General features: G+C 47.3%; 1 protein-coding gene across 3 annotated transcripts in view; it reads left to right on the top strand.

Moving 5' to 3' along the window:
• The window catches only part of LOC138451137 (TYRO protein tyrosine kinase-binding protein-like), a 315876-nt gene that overhangs the window by 196604 nt on the left and 97269 nt on the right, over nucleotides 1-22003 (top strand). The gene's annotated exons all lie outside the window — the stretch shown is intronic.

Below are 22003 nucleotides of genomic sequence, written 5' to 3' on the forward strand. Positions count from 1 at the left end.
ATAGGCGAGTCAACCTGCGCCACGGTGACACACTGAAGGTTATTTCTTTATTTGTCTATCATAGGCGAGTCAACCTGCGCCCAGGTGACACACTGAAGGTTATTTCTTTATTTGTCTATCATAGGCGAGTCAACCTGCGCCACGGTGACACACTGAAGGTTATTTCTTTATTTGTCTATCATAGGCGAGTCAACCTGCGCCACGGTGACACACTGAAGGTTATTTATGCATTTGTCTATCATAGGCGAGTCAACCTGCGCCACGGTGACACACTGAAGGTTATTTATGCATTTGTCTATCATAGGCGAGTCAACCTGCGCCCAGGTGACACACGGAAGGTTATTTATGCATTTGTCTATCATAGGCGAGTCAACCTGCGCCCAGGTGACACACGGAAGGTTATTTATGCATTTGTCTATCATAGGCGAGTCAACCTGCGCCCAGGTGACACACTGAAGGTTATTTATGCATTTGTCTATCATAGGCGAGTCAACCTGCGCCACGGTGACACACTGAAGGTTATTTATGCATTTGTCTATCATAGGCGAGTCACCCTGCGCCCAGGTGACACACGGAAGGTTATTTATGCATTTGTCTATCATAGGCGAGTCAACCTGCGCCCAGGTGACACACTGAGGGTTATTTATGCATTTGTCTATCATAGGCGAGTCAACCTGCGCCCAGGTGACACACTGAAGGTTATTTCTTTATTTGTCTATCATAGGCGAGTCAACCTGCGCCCAGGTGACACACTGAAGGTTATTTATGCATTTGTCTATCATAGGCGAGTCAACCTGCGCCCAGGTGACACACGGAAGGTTATTTATGCATTTGTCTATCATAGGCGAGTCAACCTGCGCCACGGTGACACACGGAAGGTTATTTATGCATTTGTCTATCATAGGCGAGTCAACCTGCGCCCAGGTGACACACGGAAGGTTATTTATGCATTTGTCTATCATAGGCGAGTCAACCTGCGCCCAGGTGACACACTGAAGGTTATTTATGCATTTGTCTATCACACGGAAGGTTATTTATGCATTTGTCTATCATAGGCGAGTCAACCTGCGCCCAGGTGACACACTGAAGGTTATTTATGCATTTGTCTATCATAGGCGAGTCAACCTGCGCCCAGGTGACACACGGAAGGTTATTTATGCATTTGTCTATCATAGGCGAGTCAACCTGCGCCCAGGTGACACACTGAAGGTTATTTATGCATTTGTCTATCATAGGCGAGTCAGCCTGCGCCCAGGTGACACACTGAAGGTTATTTATGCATTTGTCTATCATAGGCGAGTCAACCTGCGCCCAGGTGACACACGGAAGGTTATTTATGCATTTGTCTATCATAGGCGAGTCAACCTGCGCCCAGGTGACACACTGAAGGTTATTTATGCATTTGTCTATCATAGGCGAGTCAACCTGCGCCACGGTGACACACTGAAGGTTATTTATGCATTTGTCTATCATAGGCGAGTCACCCTGCGCCCAGGTGACACACTGAAGGTTATTTATGCATTTGTCTATCATAGGCGAGTCAACCTGCGCCCAGGTGACACACGGAAGGTTATTTATGCATTTGTCTATCATAGGCGAGTCAACCTGCGCCCAGGTGACACACTGAAGGTTATTTATGCATTTGTCTATCACACGGAAGGTTATTTATGCATTTGTCTATCATAGGCGAGTCAACCTGCGCCCAGGTGACACACGGAAGGTTATTTATGCATTTGTCTATCATAGGCGAGTCAACCTGCGCCCAGGCGACACACTGAAGGTTATTTATGCATTTGTCTATCATAGGCGAGTCAACCTGCGCCCAGGTGACACACTGAAGGTTATTTATGCATTTGTCTATCATAGGCGAGTCAACCTGCGCCCAGGTGACACACTGAGGGTTATTTCTGCATTTGTCTATCATAGGCGAGTCAACCTGCGCCCAGGTGACACACTGAAGGTTATTTATGCATTTGTCTATCATAGGCGAGTCAACCTGCGCCACGGTGACACACTGAAGGTTATTTCTTTATTTGTCTATCATAGGCGAGTCAACCTGCGCCCAGGTGACACACTGAAGGTTATTTCTTTATTTGTCTATCATAGGCGAGTCAACCTGCGCCCAGGTGACACACGGAAGGTTATTTATGCATTTGTCTATCATAGGCGAGTCAACCTGCGCCCAGGTGACACACGGAAGGTTATTTATGCATTTGTCTATCATAGGCGAGTCAACCTGCGCCCAGGTGACACACGGAAGGTTATTTATGCATTTGTCTATCATAGGCGAGTCAACCTGCGCCCAGGTGACACACGGAAGGTTATTTATGCATTTGTCTATCATAGGCGAGTCAACCTGCGCCCAGGTGACACACTGAGGGTTATTTATGCATTTGTCTATCATAGGCGAGTCAACCTGCGCCCAGGTGACACACTGAAGGTTATTTATGCATTTGTCTATCATAGGCGAGTCAACCTTTGCCACGGTGACACACTGAAGGTTATTTCTTTATTTGTCTATCATAGGCGAGTCAACCTGCGCCCAGGTGACACACTGAAGGTTATTTATGCATTTGTCTATCATAGGCGAGTCAACCTGCGCCCAGGTGACACACTGAAGGTTATTTCTTTATTTGTCTATCATAGGCGAGTCAACCTGCGCCCAGGTGACACACTGAAGGTTATTTATGCATTTGTCTATCATAGGCGAGTCAACCTGCACCACGGTGACACACGGAAGGTTATTTATGCATTTGTCTATCATAGGCGAGTCAACCTGCGCCCAGGTGACACACTGAAGGTTATTTATGCATTTGTCTATCATAGGCGAGTCAACCTGCGCCCAGGTGACACACTGAGGGTTATTTCTTTATTTGTCTATCATAGGCGAGTCAACCTGCGCCCAGGTGACACACTGAGGGTTATTTATGCATTTGTCTATCATAGGCGAGTCAACCTGCGCCACGGTGACACACTGAAGGTTATTTATGCATTTGTCTATCATAGGCGAGTCAACCTGCGCCCAGGTGACACACTGAAGGTTATTTATGCATTTGTCTATCATAGGCGAGTCAACCTGCGCCCAGGTGACACACGGAAGGTTATTTATGCATTTGTCTATCATAGGCGAGTCAACCTGCGCCCAGGTGACACACTGAAGGTTATTTATGCATTTGTCTATCATAGGCGAGTCAACCTGCGCCCAGGTGACACACGGAAGGTTATTTATGCATTTGTCTATCATAGGCGAGTCAACCTGCGCCCAGGTGACACACTGAAGGTTATTTATGCATTTGTCTATCATAGGCGAGTCAACCTGCGCCCAGGTGACACACTGAAGGTTATTTATGCATTTGTCTATCATAGGCGAGTCAACCTGCGCCCAGGTGACACACGGAAGGTTATTTATGCATTTGTCTATCATAGGCGAGTCAACCTGCGCCCAGGTGACACACGGAAGGTTATTTATGCATTTGTCTATCATAGGCGAGTCAACCTGCGCCCAGGTGACACACTGAAGGTTATTTATGCATTTGTCTATCATAGGCGAGTCAACCTGCGCCCAGGTGACACACTGAAGGTTATTTCTTTATTTGTCTATCATAGGCGAGTCAACCTGCGCCCAGGTGACACACTGAAGGTTATTTCTTTATTTGTCTATCATAGGCGAGTCAACCTGCGCCACGGTGACACACTGAAGGTTATTTATGCATTTGTCTATCATAGGCGAGTCAACCTGCGCCACGGTGACACACTGAAGGTTATTTCTTTATTTGTCTATCATAGGCGAGTCAACCTGCGCCCAGGTGACACACTGAAGGTTATTTATGCATTTGTCTATCATAGGCGAGTCAACCTGCGCCCAGGTGACACACTGAAGGTTATTTATGCATTTGTCTATCATAGGCGAGTCAACCTGCGCCCAGGTGACACACTGAAGGTTATTTATGCATTTGTCTATCATAGGCGAGTCAACCTGCGCCCAGGTGACACACGGAAGGTTATTTCTTTATTTGTCTATCATAGGCGAGTCAACCTGCGCCCAGGTGACACACTGAAGGTTATTTCTTTATTTGTCTGTCATAGGCGAGTCAACCTGCGCCCAGGTGACACACTGAAGGTTATTTCTTTATTTGTCTGTCATAGGCGAGTCAACCTGCGCCCAGGTGACACACTGAAGGTTATTTATGCATTTGTCTGTCATAGGCGAGTCAACCTGCGCCCAGGTGACACACTGAAGGTTATTTATGCATTTGTCTATCATAGGCGAGTCAACCTGCGCCCAGGTGACACACTGAAGGTTATTTATGCATTTGTCTATCATAGGCGAGTCAACCTGCGCCCAGGTGACACACGGAAGGTTATTTATGCATTTGTCTATCATAGGCGAGTCAACCTGCGCCCAGGTGACACACTGAAGGTTATTTATGCATTTGTCTATCATAGGCGAGTCAACCTGCGCCCAGGTGACACACTGAAGGTTATTTATGCATTTGTCTATCATAGGCGAGTCAACCTGCGCCCAGGTGACACACTGAAGGTTATTTCTTTATTTGTCTATCATAGGCGAGTCAACCTGCGCCCAGGTGACACACTGAAGGTTATTTATGCATTTGTCTATCATAGGCGAGTCAACCTGCGCCCAGGTGACACACTGAAGGTTATTTATGCATTTGTCTATCATAGGCGAGTCAACCTGCGCCCAGGTGACACACTGAAGGTTATTTATGCATTTGTCTATCATAGGCGAGTCAACCTGCGCCCAGGTGACACACTGAAGGTTATTTATGCATTTGTCTATCATAGGCGAGTCAACCTGCGCCCAGGTGACACACTGAGGGTTATTTATGCATTTGTCTATCATAGGCGAGTCAACCTGCGCCCAGGTGACACACTGAAGGTTATTTCTGTATTTGTCTATCATAGGCGAGTCAACCTGCGCCACGGTGACACACTGAAGGTTATTTATGCATTTGTCTATCATAGGCGAGTCAACCTGCGCCACGGTGACACACTGAAGGTTATTTATGCATTTGTCTATCATAGGCGAGTCAACCTGCGCCCAGGTGACACACTGAAGGTTATTTATGCATTTGTCTATCACACGGAAGGTTATTTATGCATTTGTCTATCATAGGCGAGTCAACCTGCGCCCAGGTGACACACTGAAGGTTATTTCTTTATTTGTCTATCATAGGCGAGTCAACCTGCGCCCAGGTGACACACTGAAGGTTATTTATGCATTTGTCTATCATAGGCGAGTCAACCTGCGCCCAGGTGACACACTGAAGGTTATTTATGCATTTGTCTATCATAGGCGAGTCAACCTGCGCCCAGGTGACACACTGAAGGTTATTTATGCATTTGTCTATCATAGGCGAGTCAACCTGCGCCCAGGTGACACACTGAAGGTTATTTATGCATTTGTCTATCATAGGCGAGTCAACCTGCGCCCAGGTGACACACTGAGGGTTATTTATGCATTTGTCTATCATAGGCGAGTCAACCTGCGCCCAGGTGACACACTGAAGGTTATTTCTGTATTTGTCTATCATAGGCGAGTCAACCTGCGCCCAGGTGACACACGGAAGGTTATTTATGCATTTGTCTATCATAGGCGAGTCAACCTGCGCCCAGGTGACACACGGAAGGTTATTTATGCATTTGTCTATCACACGGAAGGTTATTTATGTATTTGTCTATCATAGGCGAGTCAACCTGCGCCCAGGTGACACACTGAAGGTTATTTATGCATTTGTCTATCATAGGCGAGTCAACCTGCGCCACGGTGACACACTGAAGGTTATTTATGCATTTGTCTATCATAGGCGAGTCAACCTGCGCCCAGGTGACACACTGAAGGTTATTTATGCATTTGTCTATCATAGGCGAGTCAACCTGCGCCACGGTGACACACTGAAGGTTATTTATGCATTTGTCTATCATAGGCGAGTCAACCTGCGCCCAGGTGACACACTGAAGGTTATTTATGCATTTGTCTATCATAGGCGAGTCAACCTGCGCCCAGGTGACACACTGAAGGTTATTTATGCATTTGTCTATCATAGGCGAGTCAACCTGCGCCACGGTGACACACTGAAGGTTATTTCTTTATTTGTCTATCATAGGCGAGTCAACCTGCGCCCAGGTGACACACTGAAGGTTATTTCTTTATTTGTCTATCATAGGCGAGTCAACCTGCGCCCAGGTGACACACTGAAGGTTATTTATGCATTTGTCTATCATAGGCGAGTCAACCTGCGCCCAGGTGACACACTGAAGGTTATTTCTTTATTTGTCTATCATAGGCGAGTCAACCTGCGCCCAGGTGACACACTGAAGGTTATTTCTTTATTTGTCTATCATAGGCGAGTCAACCTGCGCCACAGTGACACACTGAAGGTTATTTCTTTATTTGTCTATCATAGGCGAGTCAACCTGCGCCCAGGTGACACACTGAAGGTTATTTCTTTATTTGTCTATCATAGGCGAGTCAACCTGCGCCCAGGTGACACACTGAGGGTTATTTATGCATTTGTCTATCATAGGCGAGTCAACCTGCGCCCAGGTGACACACTGAGGGTTATTTATGCATTTGTCTATCATAGGCGAGTCAACCTGCGCCCAGGTGACACACTGAAGGTTATTTCTTTATTTGTCTATCATAGGCGAGTCAACCTGCGCCCAGGTGACACACTGAAGGTTATTTCTTTATTTGTCTATCATAGGCGAGTCAACCTGCGCCCAGGTGACACACTGAAGGTTATTTCTTTATTTGTCTATCATAGGCGAGTCAACCTGCGCCCAGGTGACACACTGAAGGTTATTTCTTTATTTGTCTATCATAGGCGAGTCAACCTGCGCCCAGGTGACACACTGAAGGTTATTTCTTCATTTGTCTATCATAGGCGAGTCAACCTGCGCCCAGGTGACACACTGAGGGTTATTTATGCATTTGTCTATCATAGGCGAGTCAACCTGCGCCACGGTGACACACTGAAGGTTATTTCTTTATTTGTCTATCATAGGCGAGTCAACCTGCGCCCAGGTGACACACTGAGGGTTATTTATGCATTTGTCTATCATAGGCGAGTCAACCTGCGCCCAGGTGACACACTGAGGGTTATTTATGCATTTGTCTATCATAGGCGAGTCAACCTGCGCCACGGTGACACACTGAAGGTTATTTCTTTATTTGTCTATCATAGGCGAGTCAACCTGCGCCCAGGTGACACACTGAGGGTTATTTATGCATTTGTCTATCATAGGCGAGTCAACCTGCGCCACGGTGACACACTGAAGGTTATTTCTTTATTTGTCTATCATAGGCGAGTCAACCTGCGCCCAGGTGACACACTGAAGGTTATTTCTTTATTTGTCTATCATAGGCGAGTCAACCTGCGCCACGGTGACACACTGAGGGTTATTTATGCATTTTTGTCTATCATAGGCGAGTCAACCTGCGCCCAGGTGACACACTGAGGGTTATTTATGCATTTGTCTATCATAGGCGAGTCAACCTGCGCCCAGGTGACACACTGAGGGTTATTTATGCATTTGTCTATCATAGGCGAGTCAACCTGCGCCACGGTGACACACTGAAGGTTATTTCTTTATTTGTCTATCATAGGCGAGTCAACCTGCGCCCAGGTGACACACTGAAGGTTATTTATGCATTTGTCTATCATAGGCGAGTCAACCTGCGCCCAGGTGACACACTGAAGGTTATTTATGCATTTGTCTATCATAGGCGAGTCAACCTGCGCCCAGGTGACACACTGAAGGTTATTTATGCATTTGTCTATCATAGGCGAGTCAACCTGCGCCCAGGTGACACACTGAAGGTTATTTATGCATTTGTCTATCATAGGCGAGTCAACCTGCGCCCAGGTGACACACTGAAGGTTATTTCTTTATTTGTCTATCATAGGCGAGTCATCCTGCGCCCAGGTGACACACTGAGGGTTATTTATGCATTTGTCTATCATAGGCGAGTCAACCTGCGCCCAGGTGACACACTGAAGGTTATTTATGCATTTGTCTATCATAGGCGAGTCAACCTGCGCCCAGGTGACACACTGAGGGTTATTTATGCATTTGTCTATCATAGGCGAGTCAACCTGCGCCCAGGTGACACACTGAAGGTTATTTATGCATTTGTCTATCATAGGCGAGTCAACCTGCGCCCAGGTGACACACTGAAGGTTATTTCTGTATTTGTCTATCATAGGCGAGTCAACCTGCGCCACGGTGACACACTGAAGGTTATTTATGCATTTGTCTATCATAGGCGAGTCAACCTGCGCCACGGTGACACACTGAAGGTTATTTCTTTAATTGTCTATCATAGGCGAGTCAACCTGCGCCCAGGTGACACACTGAGGGTTATTTATGCATTTGTCTATCATAGGCGAGTCAACCTGCGCCCAGGTGACACACTGAGGGTTATTTATGCATTTGTCTATCATAGGCGAGTCAACATGCGCCCAGGTGACACACTGAAGGTTATTTATGCATTTGTCTATCATAGGCGAGTCAACCTTCGCCCAGGTGACACACTGAAGGTTATTTCTGTATTTGTCTATCATAGGCGAGTCAACCTGCGCCCAGGTGACACACTGAAGGTTATTTAATGTTTCTGTACCAGAGGAAAAGAAAGACAGACCATTATGTACCTATTCAGCAATAACTAAACTATAGTGTTGCAAATAGGGGTCTCTTTACTTACTAATGCTCGGGCATATCGAGGGACTGTTTTTACATTGTTTGCTTACATAAAGAAGGCTTATGCCTTGCGCCAAATGAAATAAGGCTCTGACTGGTTATTTCCACCGAGGCACATGAGTAAAGGGTGGCCACCAGAGCTGACCATCCATTGGCAAAGGGCCCATTTTCTCACAGGGCCGCCAGAGCCTTCAGAGGCCTGACCTAGGCCCATACAGGAGGGTAAATCATTATGTCCCCTGGGGTTTGCATTAGCACATATGTGCTGTAAGGTGCGAGTATCCCCTACTTAGGACTCATACAGGTTGCTGCTCGCTCATATGTGAGCCACATATAGGGAAAAACACCTTACACTTTCAAACAACCATAGCACACCATTTTTCTTCCAGGAAATGGCTTAATTTAATGAGGGTCTGTGCATCGTGATATCATGACAACAGTTCTTTGGAATTTGTTTGATGTTATATTTGGGGGGCTTCTAAGTTTCTATTTACTGTGGCCACTGTGACAAATCAACTTCGGGGGCACCAGTGGTCCCGGGAAGAATATCGGTTTCTAAACCATCAATCAGCCCCACATCCCTATTGCACAAAAATTGATCGGAACAGATTGGACATACAAACAAATTACAAATTACAAATGGCAGGCTTATCTCTGCACAGTCGTGGATCGTTGGTTAGCTGCAACACAGCAAAAATACATTAAGTACCCAATGATAAAAGGGCCTGTCCAGTCAAGGTTGTATACAAATATCTACTTTATTGTTATCACAACAGACAGTTCTAACACACTACAAAATACAACCCACCCTGTAAAGGAATGTAGAGGACAGACAGTTTCAAAGAAGGAAAAGGGATGTACTCTGGATACTGACAGGAGGGTAGTCAGTATAGTAATTAATCGCAATAGTTAAAGGATACTTGGTTTCAACCCAAAGGAAGCAATGGGTCGTAAAATGTCAATAGGGGCCTTCAGAGAAAGACCACGGGGACAGAATCACAATGTACCCTGTGCTTGTAGAAATTCTTGATGCTCGACAGTGTAGAGTAGGTTTCAGGGAGCTTTGCAGCTTCTGCGACAGAGTTTAAAATGGCAGACAGCTGTGGGTATTAGGTGGCAAGCAGTTCGGTGAGCGAGGCTGGACGGACAGCTGCAGACTGGCCTACATGGCGGCTCGGGTCAGGAATGATATGATATGATTGGTTATTTATAACGCGCTTAATCCCCAGAGGTTTCTAAGCGTGGACCGGGGAACGAACCTGTGTTGCTCCGTGTCGTCTTGCTTCCAAGGTGAGCACATTGCCCCTGAGCTATCCTCCCGAAACTCATCATCTCAGTGCTGGTTGGTGGGTCTGAAGCACGGGTCGAGGCATGTCGGGTGATGTTGGCCAACACGCGCCCTGCGAAGAAGCTAGGAGGAGTGCATCTACAAGCATCTACCAGAGTTCGCCTTAAAGGACATTTTCAAGCCAGTCGAGCCCCTCGAGCTGCAACCGACTGCACTGCTGACTGTTGTCATGTCACAGCAGGCTTGCAAGTCCAAAAGAAGCAAAGGGGTAGGGGTATTCTTTGGTAACAGCAATACGTTCTTAAAAAAAACATGTGTTCAGTCACAGACAGCCATTTGGTGACATCATACCCCCAAACCTCTGCACCATATGTTGCAATAGGAAGAGTCTGACTCCTGAACAGTTCTATAGCCAGAGAAATCTCCCCACATCTCCTACTCCAAAAGAAGGAAGAGATTCCACCTCCATATTTATATAAGGTGACCCTAGGTTTTACTGCTTGGTCCGTCCAGCTGGATGCCTCGTTAAACCTTATCTCTAGATAATCCAATTGTTTGACCTGTTCTCGAACTTGGCCATTGACCAAAATTCTCAATTCATGTGACTTAGTAAATGGTGGTTTAAATACCATTACCTTTGTCTTTGAGACATTAACCGCCAGGCAAAAGGTATCACAGTTCTTCACAAATATATCCAATGATGTTGCAAGGCCCTTTGCTGTTATGGCAAGGATTGCAGCATCATCGCCGAAGAATAAGCATGGTCATTGCGGTGTGCCCAATCCAGGGTGGTCCGTTGCACTTCGTTCTAATGCATCAACAATTGCTTGGGTTATCATCTCAAACCTGACTGTTGCAGTGGAATTTGCATAAAGAAGCATAATAGCATCCAGTAGGGGCTGGAGGACATTCCTCTTCTCCAAAACCTGCTGCAATTTGCCCCTTGAAACCTGAATCAAACACCATCTTTAAGTCAATAAAGATGATATACCGCTTCATTCTAAGGAGTTTAGTATATTTCTCTATGAGCAGGAACAGTAAGAAACAATGATCCACTGTCCCTCTGCCGGCTCTAAACCCTGCTTGAGCATTAGAGATGACTTCTGTCTCATCTGCCCACTTTTGAAGATTAATTTGCAGAACCTTTCCAAATGTCTTGCCCATGACTCAGGCTGCTCTTTACCTCCCTTTTTATAGATTGGGACAATTGTAGCCTCAGCCCAGGTGGGGGGTACCAAATCGGACCTAATCGCTGCATTAAACATTTGCATCAACATCGGGATCCGAATTGCCGGCTCATCACAGAAAAAGTCAATTGGGATCAGGTACGGCCCCGGGGTCTTACCCAATCTCTGGGAGAGTAATGCTTCCCCAACCTCAAGCTCAAGGATAACCAACACACCCTCTGGCCGATCAACCACTGGGACCATCCCTCCCTCCCATGACTCCGCCCACCCTCCCTATCGGAGTATATTTGCTGGAGAACAACAGTTACAGGTAAGTAACTTGTTCCTTACTGTTGTCCCCCGTATTAGGCCCTTTCTCCCTCTATCCAGGTGACCCAAATCTAGGCTCTGGTATTACATCAACTGTTACTGCATTTACTGTTGTCCCCCATGTTAGACCCTTTCCCACTCTATCCATGTGACCCAAATCTAGGCGCTGCTATTACATCTACTGTTAGTGCATTTACTGTTGTCCCCCATGTTAGACCCTTTCCCACTCTATCCATGTGACCCAAATCTAGGCGCTGCTATTACATCTACTGTTATTGCATTTACTGTTGTCCCCCATGTTAGACCCTTTCCCGCTCTATCCATGTGACCCAAATCTAGGCGCTGCTATTACATCTACTGTTATTGCATTTACTGTTGTCCCCCATGTTAGACCCTTTCCCGCTCTATCCATGTGACCCAAATCTAGGCGCTGCTATTACATCTACTGTTATTGCATTTACTGTTGTCCCCCATGTTAGACCCTTTCCCGCTCTATCCATGTGACCCAAATCTAGGCGCTGCTATTACATCTACTGTTATTGCATTTACTGCTGTCCCCGTGTTAGGCCCTTTTTCCCTCTATCCATGTGACCCAAATCTAGGCGCTGCTATTACATCTACTGTTATTGCATTTACTGCTGTCCTCCGTGTTAGGCCCTTTCCCACTCTATCCATGTGACCCAAATCTAGGCGCTGCTATTACATCTACTGTTAGTGCATTTACTGTTGTCCCCCATGTTAGACCCTTTCCCGCTCTATCCATGTGACCCAAATCTAGGCGCTGCTATTACATCTACTGTTATTGCATTTACTGTTGTCCCCCATGTTAGACCCTTTCCCGCTCTATCCATGTGACCCAAATCTAGGCGCTGCTATTACATCTACTGTTATTGCATTTACTGTTGTCCCCCATGTTAGACCCTTTCCCGCTCTATCCATGTGACCCAAATCTAGGCGCTGCTATTACATCTACTGTTATTGCATTTACTGTTGTCCCCCATGTTAGACCCTTTCCCGCTCTATCCATGTGACCCAAATCTAGGCGCTGCTATTACATCTACTGTTATTGCATTTACTGCTGTCCCCGTGTTAGGCCCTTTTTCCCTCTATCTATGTGACCCAAATCTAAGCGCTGCTATTACATCTACTGTTATTGCATTTACTGCTGTCCCCGTGTTAGGCCCTTTTTCCCTCTATCCATGTGACCCAAATCTAGGCGCTGCTATTACATCTACTGTTATTGCATTTACTGTTGTCCCCCATGTTAGACCCTTTCCCGCTCTATCCATGTGACCCAAATCTAGGCGCTGCTATTACATCTACTGTTATTGCATTTACTGCTGTCCCCGTGTTAGGCCCTTTTTCCCTCTATCCATGTGACCCAAATCTAGGCGCTGCTATTACATCTACTGTTATTGCATTTAGTGCTGTCCCCGTGTTAGGCCCTTTTTCCCTCTATCCATGTGACCCAAATCTAGGCGCTGCTATTACATCTACTGTTATTGCATTTACTGCTGTCCCCGTGTTAGGCCCTTTTTCCCTCTATCCATGTGACCCAAATCTAGGCACTGCTATTACATCTACTGTTATTGCATTTACTGCTGTCCCCCATGTTAGACCCTTTCCCGCTCTATCCATGTGACCCAAATCTAGGCGCTGCTATTACATCTACTGTTATTGCATTTACTGCTGTCCCCCATGTTAGACCCTTTCCCGCTCTATCCATGTGACCCAAATCTAGGCGCTGCTATTACATCTACTGTTATTGCATTTACTGCTGTCCCCCATGTTAGACCCTTTCCCGCTCTATCCATGTGACCCAAATCTAGGCGCTGCTATTACATCTACTGTTATTGCATTTACTGCTGTCCCCCGTGTTAGGCCCTTTTTTCTTCTATCCAGGTGACCCAAATCTAGGCGCTGCTATTACATCTACTGTTATTGCATTTACTGTTGGCCCCTATGTTAGACCCTTTCCCGCTCTATCCATGTGACCCAAATCTAGGCGCTGCTATTACATCTACTGTTATTGCATTTACTGCTGTCCCCCGTGTTAGGCCCTTTTTTCTTCTATCCAGGTGACCCAAATCTAGGCGCTGCTATTACATCTACTGTTATTGCATTTACTGCTGTCCCCCGTGTTAGGCCCTTTTTTCTTCTATCCAGGTGACCCAAATCTAGGCGCTGCTATTACATCTACTGTTATTGCATTTACTGTTGTCCCCTATGTTAGACCCTTTCCCGCTCTATCCATGTGACCCAAATCTAGGCGCTGCTATTACATCTACTGTTATTGCATTTACTGCTGTCCCCCGTGTTAGGCCCTTTTTTCTTCTATCCAGGTGACCCAAATCTAGGCGCTGCTATTACATCTACTGTTATTGCATTTACTGTTGTCCCCCATGTTAGACCCTTTCCCGCACTATCCATGTGACCCAAATCTAGGCGCTGCTATTACATCTACTGTTATTGCATTTGCTGTTGTCCCCCATGTTAGACCCTTTCCCGCTCTATCCATGTGACCCAAATCTAGGCGCTGCTATTACATCTACTGTTATTGCATTTGCTGTTGTCCCCCATGTTAGACCCTTTCCCGCTCTATCCATGTGACCCAAATCTAGGCGCTGCTATTACATCTACTGTTATTGCATTTACTGCTGTCCCCGTGTTAGGCCCTTTTTCCCTCTATCCAGGAGACCCAAATCTAGGTGCTGCTATTACATCTACTGTTATTGCATTTACTGCTGTCCCCGTATTAGGCCCTTTTCCCCTCTATCCAGGTGACCCAAATCTAGGCGCTGTTATTACATCTACTGTTATTGCATTTGCTGTTGTCCCCCATGTTAGACCCTTTCCCGCTCTATCCATGTGACCCAAATCTAGGCGCTGCTATTACATCTACTGTTATTGCATTTACTGTTGTCCCCCATGTTAGGCCCTTTCTCCGTGTATCCAGGTGATCCAAATCGAGGTGCTGCTATTGTATAGGTGTCCCAAATGTAGCAGTTACTATTCCATTCACCGCTGAACCTTGTGTTAGACCCCTCTCCCTCTATCTAGGTGTTCCCAATCTAGGTGCTGCTATCCAGGTGTTCCCAATCCAGGTGCTGTTATTGCTTTACTGCATTTATTTTATTTTGTTTTATTTTTTTATTGAAATTAGTTTAGAAAAAGAAAACAAACTTTTTTGTCATTTCATTCATCTATCCATTTCACTTTATTTTATTTTTTTTCCTTAAGACCGGAAGAGGAAAAGAGACTGCAATTGCTTTTACTGTTGTCCCCCATGTTAGGCCCTTTCTCCCTCTATACAGGTAACTCAAATTCTAGGTACTGCTACTGCATTATCGCTCAGTACACTCCCTGCCATCTTACTCTTAGGTACCTCGACCCAGATACCTGCTGTCCTTACCCTCTGGGCATGCAGCCACTCTCTGACCCCCACATCGCTCAGCTGCTGGACTACTCGATCCCACAACTATGACTAACCTCCCCTCGCTGACAGAGAGACCACATCAACAAAGCTCGCCTCTCCGCCCCCTCATCCTGCCCCTTCTGCAGCACACCCTCCCCTCTTAATGCACCCCTCCCAGTGCCTGCCCTCCATACTAGCACATACCTTTAAGAACCCCACCTATATCCCACATCGGGTTGTCACCTCCGACCTCTGCACTCAAACACTGATACACTCTGATCCACCCTTGCCCATCCCCCAATCATTCTGCCTCTAACTCTAAGATCAGAGGAGCGCTCTGGCATGCAAAACTCCATGCGTCTCATACGCTCCCCCCACACACTTCAAACCATCCGGCTCTGTCGCCCTCCCTGTGCCCCCGACCTCTATTGAGAACAAACCCCTACTCCCCGCCCTTACACTCCACACAATCTCCAACACGCAAGCCATAGGAGCTCTTTGGCGCTCCAAACTTCTTGAGTCCCCTAACACTACCGCGGCACCAGTGCGCTCACTCAGAAACCCCCCCCACCTCAGCACTCCCATCCCATGCCAAACCCCCTCTAACACCTGCACTAGCACCCACCCACTTGTGTAGAGCTCCATGTCACACCAACATCGTCATCTCTCTACCAACATGCACTCCATCTATGCCCCCCACATCAGTTCCACCCTTCCTCATCTCCAACACCTCTCCCTCGAAAACCCAGTGTCCCCTTGACAGCGTGATCCCTCGAGGATAACTGCACCCCACAAACTCTGCACAGCCTGGCACGCTTCTCTTCACCTGTGATACCCTTTCAGCCTACCTCACACACCACCCTCTCCCCCACCCTCAGCTCCTACTTGACCCCCGCCCACAGACCTCCCCCTTCAAACCCTTTCCCTTCTCTCAAAGTAGCACATCTCGCCGTTACTAAAACTGTTGCTTCATCCGCTTTGGCCCTCCTACCCTCTCTCACACCCCTCTTGCAGCCAAACCCACAAAACGCAGAAAGGTTGACTGGCCCTCTCCCTCGACGTTCCATACCTCACCACTTCTCCATTGGTCTAACCTCCCATCCTTTCCCACCCCTACCATCAGACCCTCACTTCCCCTCTCTCCCCGTATCCACCCCCTTGATCTCAATCTCTTAGATAGTACACCTAAACCCCTAGCGCCCTCAAGACTCGAACTGCAAACAACTCTCTTGACCCCACACACTACACGTGCACCACTCACCACCCTCCCCGATCTTCCCCACCACATCTCTCACATACCTACCACAGCCCACCTACTCTTCCTGCTTCCCATCGACCTAACCCACTGACCCCCCTCAAAGAGTACCTGCATCTAGAGCCCACACTATCACCCATCAGACAATCTCAACCACCCAGACTAATCCTACCACACCTCCCATTTCACAAGGCACACATGTCCACTGAGCACAGCCAGCGATGGGCGTCAAGAAAATCACCTCGCCTCATGAATTCGCATGCCTCCTTTTCAACGCCCGCTCCGTGGCGAGAAACAGACACAGCATCTTTAACCTCCTATCCTCTGACAAGCCTGACCTCGTTTTTATCACTGAAATTTGGTTGTCAGACAATTTTGCTCCAGTCACGCACAAGGCCTTATCCCTGGCTATTCACCTATCTCCCACAACAGACCTTCTAGAGGTGGAGGAGTGGCAATCCTCTACAAACCTCATTTCTCCATATCACTCACTGAAACCCAGACATGCAATGTTAACTGTGAATCCCTTCTAGTAAAACTCTTGCTACCATCAACACTCACTCACAGATTCCTACTCATATACAGACCCCCTGGATATGACAAACATTTTGCCAACAATCTCTGCAACTCAATAGCCACCAGTGGAGTAACTTTGCTGAAAATGTTGGGGGGGACATGACATCTGAAGAAAAGGTGCCCCGGCCAAATGAATGGGGACAAAATGGTGTGCCATGAAAGTTGGGGGGGACAAACACCCCTGCCCCCCCTAAAATGACGCCCATGATAGCCACCATTTAGGTAAATCACCAGACACTCTCACTACTGGGAATTTCAATATCTGGTTTTATGTGCCCAACAACCCCATGACCTAACTCCTGGTCGACAGTCTTGAGACACTCAACCTCTCCCGACATACCACTGATCCAACCCACTCTGGTGGTCACATTCTTGATGCAATCTCCAGCTCCTATGACCTCGTCTCTTTATCTAGTCACATACCGCTTATCTGGAAAGACCACTCTGCTATCCCTTTCTCTATCCACACACCAGCCCCTCCACCCATGGCTCTCCCTGCACTCACATATGATCACAAATGCTGGAACAAAGTCAAGGTCCTCCCCGACATAGCCAAAACCCTACTACTCTGTCTCCTAGCGACACTGACCTCTGATAGACCCATAACCATTGAATACTTTGACTCCTGGCTTAAAGAATCACAAATTGCTCTCACCCACTCACGCCCCACAGCCTCTCACAAAGGACCATGCCACAAATGGTTCACACCCCACCTGAAGACATTCAAAACTAAAAATAGCTCTCTTGAGCACAAATGGCGAACATCTAAAACCGTTCTCAGCAGATCTATGTTCGCCCACCACCACCGTAATTACAAATCTGAGATCAGAAAGATCAAAAAGGCCTACTACAATAAACAAATTCTGAACTGTGGCAGCAACAGCAAGAAATCCACAAGATAATCTCCGAATTTGTGAAACCCACTTGCACCTTTGCCCAAACCACCCCCATGCAAACGCTCTGTGACTCCCTCATGCTACATTTCTACAACAATGCACTCGTCAGTCTGGCAATCCTTAACACCAAACTCTCTACCCTCACCCTCTGCCCCACACATACCTCTCCCGATCCTGTTGCCCCCAATGACCGCAATGCCAGCCTTCTACTCTTTCCACCCGATCTCGAGAGACGAGCTCCTAGATCTACTATCCGACAGCAGAGCCTCCGGATCCCCCCTTGACCTCTGTCCCGCCTCTCTTCTAAAAGAAATATTCTCCTCTGCTTGCGCAGGAGAACAAGCAAGGTCCATACTAAATGACTCCCTCACCTCTGGCATCTTTCTAGGGGTGTTTAAAATAGTGCATGTGAAACTGCTGCTAAAAAAGGCATCCCTCGACCCCCTTGTGCCTAAGAATTACAGACCGATCTCCAACACAAGATTTCTCGTGAAACTCATTTACCATGCTGCATACTCCCATGCTCAACAGCTTCGTAGAACCCAACAAACTACTGGATTCCACTCAATCAGGCTTCAGGCCGTGCCATGGAACAGAAGCCACTATGATCTCAATCTGGTATAATCTCAAGGTCGCAGCAGACTCAGAGAATTGTGAAACACTGATTCTCCTTGATCTGTCAGCAACATTTGACACTGTTAACCATTCTATCCTCCTTGACCATCGCCACTCCATAGGAATCCGTGGCTCAGCACTCAAATGGATTGCCTCCTTCCTCAGCAACAGGAAACAAATCACTTTCCCCCCCCCCCCCTTTGTCTCAACTGATCATGCTGTGAACACTGGAGTACCCCAAGGCTCCTGCCTCTATGCTCTCCTTTTCAACCTCATCTGACCACTCTACCAGGAATCATCCGTGGGCACAGCCTCAATTGTTACAACTACGCCAATGATACCCAAATTATCCTAAGAATTCTCAAAACAAGCACCAACCCGTGTCCCAACCTTGAAGCTTGCCTCAGTGATATTGAGCGATGGATGACAAGAAACCACCTCCGTCTGAAACCAGATAAAACCGAAATCATGGTGTGCGGCAATACTGCACTTGTCCCACAACCACTCCCATGGACCCCCTCCCTTGGCACCCTCCCGCAAAAATAGTCAAAAACCTTGGCTGCACTATGGAATAACCCTCTCCCGTCAGATTAATAATGTATCAAAATCCTGTCACTACCACCTCAAACTCTGTAGACGCATTTTCCTTTACCTCACCTATCCCAACAGACTCTCTGCTATTATGTCCATTGTTATGTCGAGACTGGACTATGCCAACTCCTTATACCTGGGAGCACCGACATACCAACTTAACAAACTCCAAAGAGCCCAAAACACTGCCCAAACTTCTTCTTGCCCTGAGACACAGAGACCACATCTCCCCCGCTCTCTGCATCCTTCACTGGCTTCCTGTGGGATGAAAGGCCACCTTCAAAACCCCATGCATTACCCACCGAGCAGTGCACAAGACCGGCACAACGTATTTACAGGAAAAGATTAAACCCTACCTCCCATCACGCACACTAAAACCAAGCACTGCCCTCTTACTAGTGATTCCAAGCTCCAATTCAGTGAACATTGGAGGATCCGCCTTCTCAACCTTGGCTCCAACTCTGTGAAACTCCCTCCCCCTCACACATTCAATGCAACCAAAATTACATTTTCCTTCGGCAAAGCTCTATAAACCTAGCTCTTTCTGTAAACCTGATTAAGACCACCCAGAGCTGCTGAGACCCAGCGATACCATGGACACTCACCTCTCCTATCACTATGCTTACTCTCTACTGCAGCTATACCCCTCAATCAATTTCGGCCTAGATGCTCACATACGAACAATACTCCATGAACACCTCAACATCTGGCTATAACGCAGCTACACTCCACACAAAAAATAGGCTTTTCTGCACACATAAGCCTCCTACAAAGGCCTAATGCGACCAGAATGCAGTCTCAGAGACCAACCAGCAGACTGCACACATTCAATTGATCTCTCAATATCAACACACCTAATGTTACGATGAAGCTACCATCAGCCAATCGCATCTGCTGCTCACATATTGAGTGCACCCAAGCACCCTATGCAACCCATCTTTCTCGACTGACTTGCACTATGGTCCTTGAGGGTGTTCAACCCACAAGCGCTTTGAGATCATACCAATGATATATAGAGCGCTATATAAATGCCAAATAGTATAACATAACATATATTTCAGTAAAATGGGCCTCCCATTAATTCCCCAAAAAAACACAATCCAAGTCCCGTCCACCTCTGAGCTCTAGAAATATATGTTATGTTATACTACAATTTCCAAAATGTCACCATATCTCTGGCCACCATAGCTGCAGTCAGGGCCTTCCATGACGCCAAAGCGTGTATCCGGCACTTTGTAGGTAGAAGCTGTCTATATTTCAATCTCAAATCCCATAGAACACACTTATCGCGCAAACCTGGCGCTTTGACAAAGCACACTATTGGGGTCATTACGAGGTTGGAGGTAGCCATGGCGCTATTAGCGCCATGGCTACCTCCTTACCGCATTCCGGGTCCGTGTTCCCGGAATAGGGACTTACCGGGTCATTCCGACCTTGGAGGACCCGGTAAGTCCCCATTCCGGGAACCATTCCCCATTCCCATTTGAGCCCCCATAGGGCTCAATGGGGATGGAGCTAATAACGGGCCCGCTATCAGTGGGCCCGTTATTAGCTCTCAAGTCCCTTAACAGGTCCCTTCCTTAACGCCTGGTAAAACCAGGCGTTAAGGAAGGGACCCGCTAAGGGACCTTGTAGTAGGGTGGTAAGGGATTACCGGCACCGGTGCCCTTACCGGTGCCGGTAATCCCTTACCGCCAACCTCGTAATGACCCCCTATGTCCTTCTTAGCTTGGGTGCACTCCACGTCATACCAAGGATTATTCCTGAACAAGTGTTTCTTATTCGTACCCTGTGGGTGGTTAATAAGGGCTTTAGGATGTTGCTCATCCTTACAAATTCCACAACCACCAGCCCTTCTGAGATACTCCTGTCGGCAATAACGCACATGTTAGCCCCAATCGCTGCATAATGTTTCAGCTTCGAGCCTCTCTCCACCCAGGTTTCACTGACTTTCTTGAGTGGCCCGCCACCATAATGGGACAAGAAGGCATGTCAAGGATTCCCCCTCCAGACCCACCTACCTCAATTTTACAAGTAAGCGAAAGAGTCCTATGGTCACTATCATACCAGTCAGTTATGACCAATTCATGTACCCTAGCCCAATGACTTGCTGTAATAAAAAGGTTATCTATATCGGACTGGCCCTGTGGTCCCCTACAAGTGGTTTGTGCTGGGAGATCACCAGGAAGTCTACAGTTACAAGCCCTTAATTGCGAATTTTGAATAATACAAGCTGTCTCCACAGCAACCATATGTACTCTCCGAATGGGGCTAGCCCTCAAGGGAGGGATAGACCAGACAAAGTCCTGGGGCCTCATTACGAGGTTGGAGGCAGCCATGGCGCTATTAGCGCCATGGCTGCCTCCAAACTCGTTCCAACTCCGCCCGGTGAATGGAGCAATTACCGGTCCATTCCAAGGTTGGCGGGACCGGTAATTCCCCATTCACCAGGGCCATTCCCCATTCCCATTGAGCCCCCATGGGGCTCAATGGGAATGGGGAATGCACTAATAACGGTACAGCAAATTGCGGTACCGATATTAGCTCTAGAGTCCCTTTGCGGGTCCCATCCTTAACGCCTGAAAAAACCAGGCGTTAAGGAAGGACCAGCAAAGGGAACTCGTAGTAGGGCGGTAAGGGATTACCGGCACCGGTGCCCTTACCAGTGCCAGTAATCCCTTACCGCCCACCTCGTAATGAGGCCCCTGGTCTCCCCGGATATCTTCCAAGATGGTTAGTGGTTCCATCTGGAGATTGAAATCTCCATCTAACAATAGAAATAGTCTTGCCACAATGGATGTTTGAACAGACCCACAGGATTCCTGCAGGCTCAACACGCCAGCACCCACGTTGGGTCTATTGTATAAGTTAGCCAGCAAGAACCTGATGCCCGATGAGGTGGATACCCCCAAGACCTGTAAATCGGGGTTCCCTGTAGCAATCGTTACCAACTCCCACACCAGATTAATATTTATCCGAAAATCTATCCAAATATCTAATCCCCCTGCGGTTCCCCTTAAAGCCCCTAGTAGCAGGGACCATGTATGACACATACCCCTGTGGAGCAATCAGGTCAAGGGTCCAGGTTTCCTGGAATAGGTTTACTTGGTGGGTTGCCACAAACCGCTCCAAACTAAATCCACAATA

Source organism: Ambystoma mexicanum, chromosome 1p, assembly GCF_040938575.1.
Source record: "Ambystoma mexicanum isolate Mex_15411 chromosome 1p, UKY_AmexF1_1, whole genome shotgun sequence".
Taxonomy (NCBI): Eukaryota; Metazoa; Chordata; class Amphibia; order Caudata; family Ambystomatidae; genus Ambystoma; species Ambystoma mexicanum.